The following is a 5,595-nucleotide window of genomic DNA, read 5'->3' on the forward strand; positions in this document are numbered from 1 at the left end:
ATGAATATCTGAACATACAAAACATCAAAAGAACAGGGTATCTGCTTGTAAACAAAAACATTTTATTCTAGCTTCATGCATTCTTTTTTAAACACTTGAATGTGGTAAGTTTCATCAAAAATAAAGAAACAAACAACATTTTGAACAAAAAACTGAAAAAAAAAGACTATGAATTGGATTCAGAATGATAATCAAAACGTAGATAGAGTCGATCAACACCCCAAAGCTTGACAGTCAGTATTACCTCTTCATGGGTCGACATTTTATTCCATAACGTTACACAGTTTTGATGCTGTTTTATGTCTGATGATCATGTTAGAATACATGTGGAAGCATCTGTTGTTTCGGTTTCTTCTTCACTTGTGTTTTTTTTGGGGGAAATTCTGTACAGAAGATGTGTAATAGCGCCCCCTACCGTATAACAATGGAAACGTTCTCGGAGCACAAGTATAGCTCAAATATATTTAGACTTTTTCTAAGTAAAGTATACTTAAATGTCATTTTATGTATATTTCTGAGAAGTACATTAAGCCCATGTATGAGAAGTACACAAAAAGTAAACTGAAAGTATACTTTCCTATTTTTTTAGTTTAAAAGAAGTATACTAATAGCACACTTGAATAAACTTCTTTTTCGTAAGGGAAAGCATTGTTGGAGAAATATAGAACTATTCTTTTAAGGAAACAACATACTTTACATTTATTGCAAAATATGTACTCTAAAAAGTTTTTTTTCTTCACATCTGTGGTTGTCATTGTGCCAGAACTTTACTGTGAAAAATATGGTAGCAACATTTTTACATTTTACAGATTTAAATTACATTTTACATCCAAAACTACACATGTAAATGGTTTGAAAACATAGAGAGACCTCTTTTGGAGTGATCGGTGGATATTTCTATGCAGAATCAGGGGGGAATGTAGCTTTTAACCAGGAATTTTGCTGTTATGCACAATTATTTAAAAAAATAAGTTGAAATAATGTGGGCTTATGGCTTTAGCAAAGGCATTCCATTGATTATCAATCTCGTAGTTCACAGTAGGTATATCGAACAGTTTTCAAGCTATCTTTCCCCATATGGAGAAAATGAATGGGATTTTTACTTCCGCAACTAGACTTCTGCACGCTATTGTGACCATATTTGGAAATTTTACTGCACGAGAAACAACTTTGTAACCAAATGTGTAAAAGGTCTGTCAATGTGTGGAAATGCTATTGCTTCATTCCAATAATAAATGGAATCCACTTTAGGCCAAAGGACAGACGGATATCCCTGACAGTTTCTACATTAGCTGCCATCTACCCGCTCCCTTATGAACGAATAACTAACAAGCAGGTTCCGAACAGTCTTACGGGTGTTGTCCGAGACAGGCCGTAATGCTGGCGAAACAGCTAAAGCATTCAATCGCACGGCTTGTATTCCCACTAATCTGCATGGGGGCTTTTTTTCTCAGGTTCGTTCCAGGGGACCCATGGGATGTGAGGTTACGGTGAGCGAAAAGCAGAGGGGGTTTCATTCAGGTCACCTTAATTAACAAAGAATAATAATTAAAATTCCTCTGAATCCCAGGGAAGGGAAGCGTCAACAGCCATTTTGTGATCAAACTCTGATAAGTGAAGTGCAGCCACATTTCCAGGAAGGGAGAGGGGGGAGCTATGAAGGACGGTGTAACTCTCTCACCATGTTCACAAATCTCTTCAAAAACCTTACGTCTCTGACAAATATCTTGCAATTGACCAATTTAGTCGATGCCAAAACCCTCCTTTGCCAGCCTACAAGCCAGAAAAACAAGAGAAGATATGGATTATACTTAACAAGCAATTGGTTTTGAGCACTTTGAGCTGATGCAGCGCTTGATATGACGTTACGGCTGTTTTGTTTTCCTTCTCTGCGCTAGTTATCAAGGATTCGGCACATCGGTCAGTTGTGGCCGATGACACGATCTCAAACCGTCAGCAGTTCCTCTTTTGACTATTATGACACTCACCATCCATCTTAAGGCAAGCATGGGTCAGACAGAAATTCAATCCTTAAGGATGAATGTCACAAAGGTCAGTTTGCACTCAATGTCCCAGAGAAAGGTGATACATGCATTATTGAATCAGAAGCTGATGCGCAAAAGGAAAAAATGTGTCTTTGACTTGACATTACGAAAAGACTTCGCCGTTACGTAAGTCCTGTGAACTGAAGAAAACACAAAACATACTGATGTGCAACACAGTGAAATGGACACAGATACATACACAAATTACAGCACACTTGGACACGTATGGGCCAGTGAGAAAGACAGACAATAAATACATATAATGCTTTCATAAATGCGTAAATGTTGTGTTCAAAAGCATAAGGGAGAGTGGGGGTAAGCTGTGCCAATTTTCCTCGAGTTTTCTGGATAAGCTGTGGAGCAGGGCCACAGAAATATTATGAATTCACAAAAAGGTCCATGTCTTGTATTGTCATGTATTTAAAATAAATCATTAATAAAGTAATATCCCTTCCAAACACTTTCTTGCACATTATTCGTTTTCTTAAAGAAAGGTTTAATATGAGCATTTACTATTCTGAATATTTTAGAGCAGTGAAATTATTTCCAATTTTATATTATTATTATTATACTAACAAAATTTACTTTGTAGATACTTAAATGCCTAAAAATCTATAATATATTACTCTGTAAATTTGGTTTGACATAAAATTTATTTTATCCATCATGTAGAAAATTTACTTTCACATGCAAAAACTCACTTTTGAAAACCTTAAAATTCACTTTTCTCTCAATCACAGGAGGACCCTTTCAAAATATTTGGATGCAAAAATTGTGAGGATGACACATCTTAACCCATTCTCTCTTATGCCACAGAGTTGGAGTAAAGTTTGTAGGAAATGTACACAATATCTTACAAAGAGCACTGTATAACAATTTATGGCTTACATAAGACAAACATTTCATTGCAACCCTTACTCCAGATTATTTCACATGCTTTAGTAAAAAAGAAAGAAAGGCAATTCCCTATTTTAAAATACATTTGGATGCTCTCACCCTACCTGGCACACAGACTACGCAAAGCCAGTCTTTTCCGTCGTTTTGAAATCTTCATTTGGGACCTCACAGTGACACACAAACGATCAGCTGGACCGTTTTTAATACCATAAACCGCCTGATTTCTGCATTTTGGTTCTGATGGTCTACCTAGCTAAAAATCTGTTCACGGATGCTAAAATAATTCTAAAAAAAAAAAAACACGAATTAATATATTAGGTTTTATTATGCAACATAAAACATTTAATATGTATCTCAAGCACGCTGCTAATGCACTGCAAGCCAGTGGACTACCACAAAAACACCCACTGACCAAGCGCACTTGGTTATCTAATCGTAAACATCATTCCTATAATATAAAAGCCGTGCATATATTAATGACACAAAGGTCCAAGGTTAAAGCAAAAACACAAATCTGGCACGTGACATGCTCTAATTCGCCGTATAAACGAGCTCTATGGGCATCATAGTGCAAAACAGCCTAAACCACAGAGAATTAAAAGAGTATATACATCAGTATTATTCTACCCAGATATTCGATACATCCGATACATTCTGATAAATAAACGACACGGCTCTCACTGAACACAACTGTCCGGTCGCGCATCCTTTGCGCTGGTCTGCACTGCAGCGCGTCAAACACCCATGCAGTGACTCTTTACAATCTGTAGAGGACACTTGCTAGATGAATATTCATTACGTTGAGGGACGTTCGTCTAGTACAGCTACGTGATTGGGTAATAGACAGGCGCTGCGCTAGTCAACTAACGAATCGAACGCTTGGCTTACGAATATTAATTAGGTTTCAGGAAGGTTAGAAAGCAACGTCAGACTGTCCTAATTATTATTCATAAGCTATGCCTTCGCCGTAGTAGGATTTGTTATTTCGCCTCCTGGCTACACCCGTTGTCTCTGTGCATTTTGTATAGTTACATAAACTAGTCAACACATCAAAATGAGATAAAAGTCTCAAAGATTACAAAACCCTAAAAAGTTAATTAGGCCAAAGTAAAGATACCGATTCCAACATAAAAGCGCATCCAAACAAAACTACAAATCTCAAAATTGAAGCCAACAAACAACACCAGGGGTTCAAGAGGCCAGTGTTTCAGCAAATTTCAGCAAACGCGTATAATATGTTTTTCAATCACCAAAAAAAATCTATTTGCAGACATTCCGGATGCAGTTGGTTTAATTTACATTCCTACGGAGGAGGATGTTTTAGAATGATAGCGGGTCTCCTACAGGACTCCTATGGCCTGGCATCTCAGGACCAGCCATACTGAGTCATAGCGAAATGGAATATAAATCGCTTATTACCTGCTCATTTTCTTATGTGTGGAGGCTCATAACCTCTTTTCCCGCGTCAGGATACTCTTTAGACCTCTCTCCACCATTGCTAAGGATGCTGGATGCTCCCTGCTTTACTCCCCGCCTGTCTGGATCCCAGCATCAGCACCACACATCATTCTTCCTCTCTGACCTCCACCACTGCGATGCTTATGCTCTGCAGACGGTATTGCGCTCTCTGCTGGCGGGCTCTTCACAGGACAACCAAAAATTGGCACACACGTTGGAATCTGCGGTCATTGGGACGCCGCAGAGGCTGTGACCCGGGCTTGGCACTAGGGCTCTACCGCGCCACCTGCAGTCAGTAAACACGCTGCATATCTCACACATACTTTCAAGTATACATATGAATCTCGGTACACATATATACAACTAATTGAGCCAGACAACTTTTGCACTGCATGCAGCATGACATTAACACCGCCCAACAGGAACTCGGTTATTCAGGGTTTTGTAGCAGGTGCTGGCAGCAGAAAGTGTCATTTTCAAAATCCTTTGAAATTACCCTTATTTTTACCCGAGTTGCTTCAAACGTCTTCAGAATAATGTCAAAACACAGTAGATGTAAAACTGTGAAGGGATTCTTGATAGGATAAGAAATCTTTTAAGCCTAATCCTTTTCTGTCAGTTTCAGTCAGTTTGAAAGACAAATAAATGCATAGAATCAGTTGCACTGTAGGCTTACTGTTAATATAGTTTTATATAATTATTTCACAAATACTTATAGATGATTAAATATTAATTTGAATATTGTAAACATATTTGTTAAATTGTCAGACATAATTAAATAAATATATTGCTGTCTTTTGAAAAAGAAGAGACAATTTTATATCTGTTGTTCGGGATATTTTCTATAAAGACACCATATAACAAGCATTTATGTGCTAGACTGCAACCATATAATTAAATCATACAAAAAGCACAATCTTATATAACCCCACACCAGCTCAAAAGCACCTGCAGCCCAAAATTGTTTGATTTAATTAGGGCTGTCTATAAATTAATTTTTTTAATCAGATTAATCACACCCGTTTTTGATTGATTGCGATTAAAGCAGCACTATGTAACTTTTTCTGTGTTCAAAATTTGCAAAATGTATATAATGAGCGAGTACATCATGAATTCATCTTCCAAACCGCGTTTTTGTCTTATTCCGAATCACTACGGTACACTTATAATAAGTAGGCCTACTTATATTTTGACT

The 5,595-nt window shown here is 37.4% G+C and overlaps 1 protein-coding gene across 3 annotated transcripts in view; it reads right to left on the bottom strand.

Annotated features, from left to right (window-relative positions):
* The window catches only part of LOC107691284 (tau-tubulin kinase 1-like), a 35,057-nt gene extending 30,575 nt beyond the window's left edge, over positions 1-4,482 (bottom strand). For 2 of the 3 annotated variants that reach the window (XM_016489809.1, XM_016489807.1), the window contains exon 1: positions 4,362-4,482. The gene's annotated coding sequence lies outside the window, so the exon portion shown is untranslated. Of the gene's footprint in view, positions 1-3,046; positions 3,127-4,361 lie in introns of those variants that run through there. The other variant, XM_016489808.1, reaches the window with a different exon arrangement.
* Between the last annotated feature and the right edge of the window lie 1,113 nt (positions 4,483-5,595).

This window comes from Sinocyclocheilus anshuiensis, unplaced genomic scaffold (assembly GCF_001515605.1).
Source record: "Sinocyclocheilus anshuiensis isolate Anshui unplaced genomic scaffold, SAMN03320099.WGS_v1.1 scaffold1154, whole genome shotgun sequence".
Taxonomy (NCBI): domain Eukaryota; kingdom Metazoa; phylum Chordata; class Actinopteri; order Cypriniformes; family Cyprinidae; genus Sinocyclocheilus; species Sinocyclocheilus anshuiensis.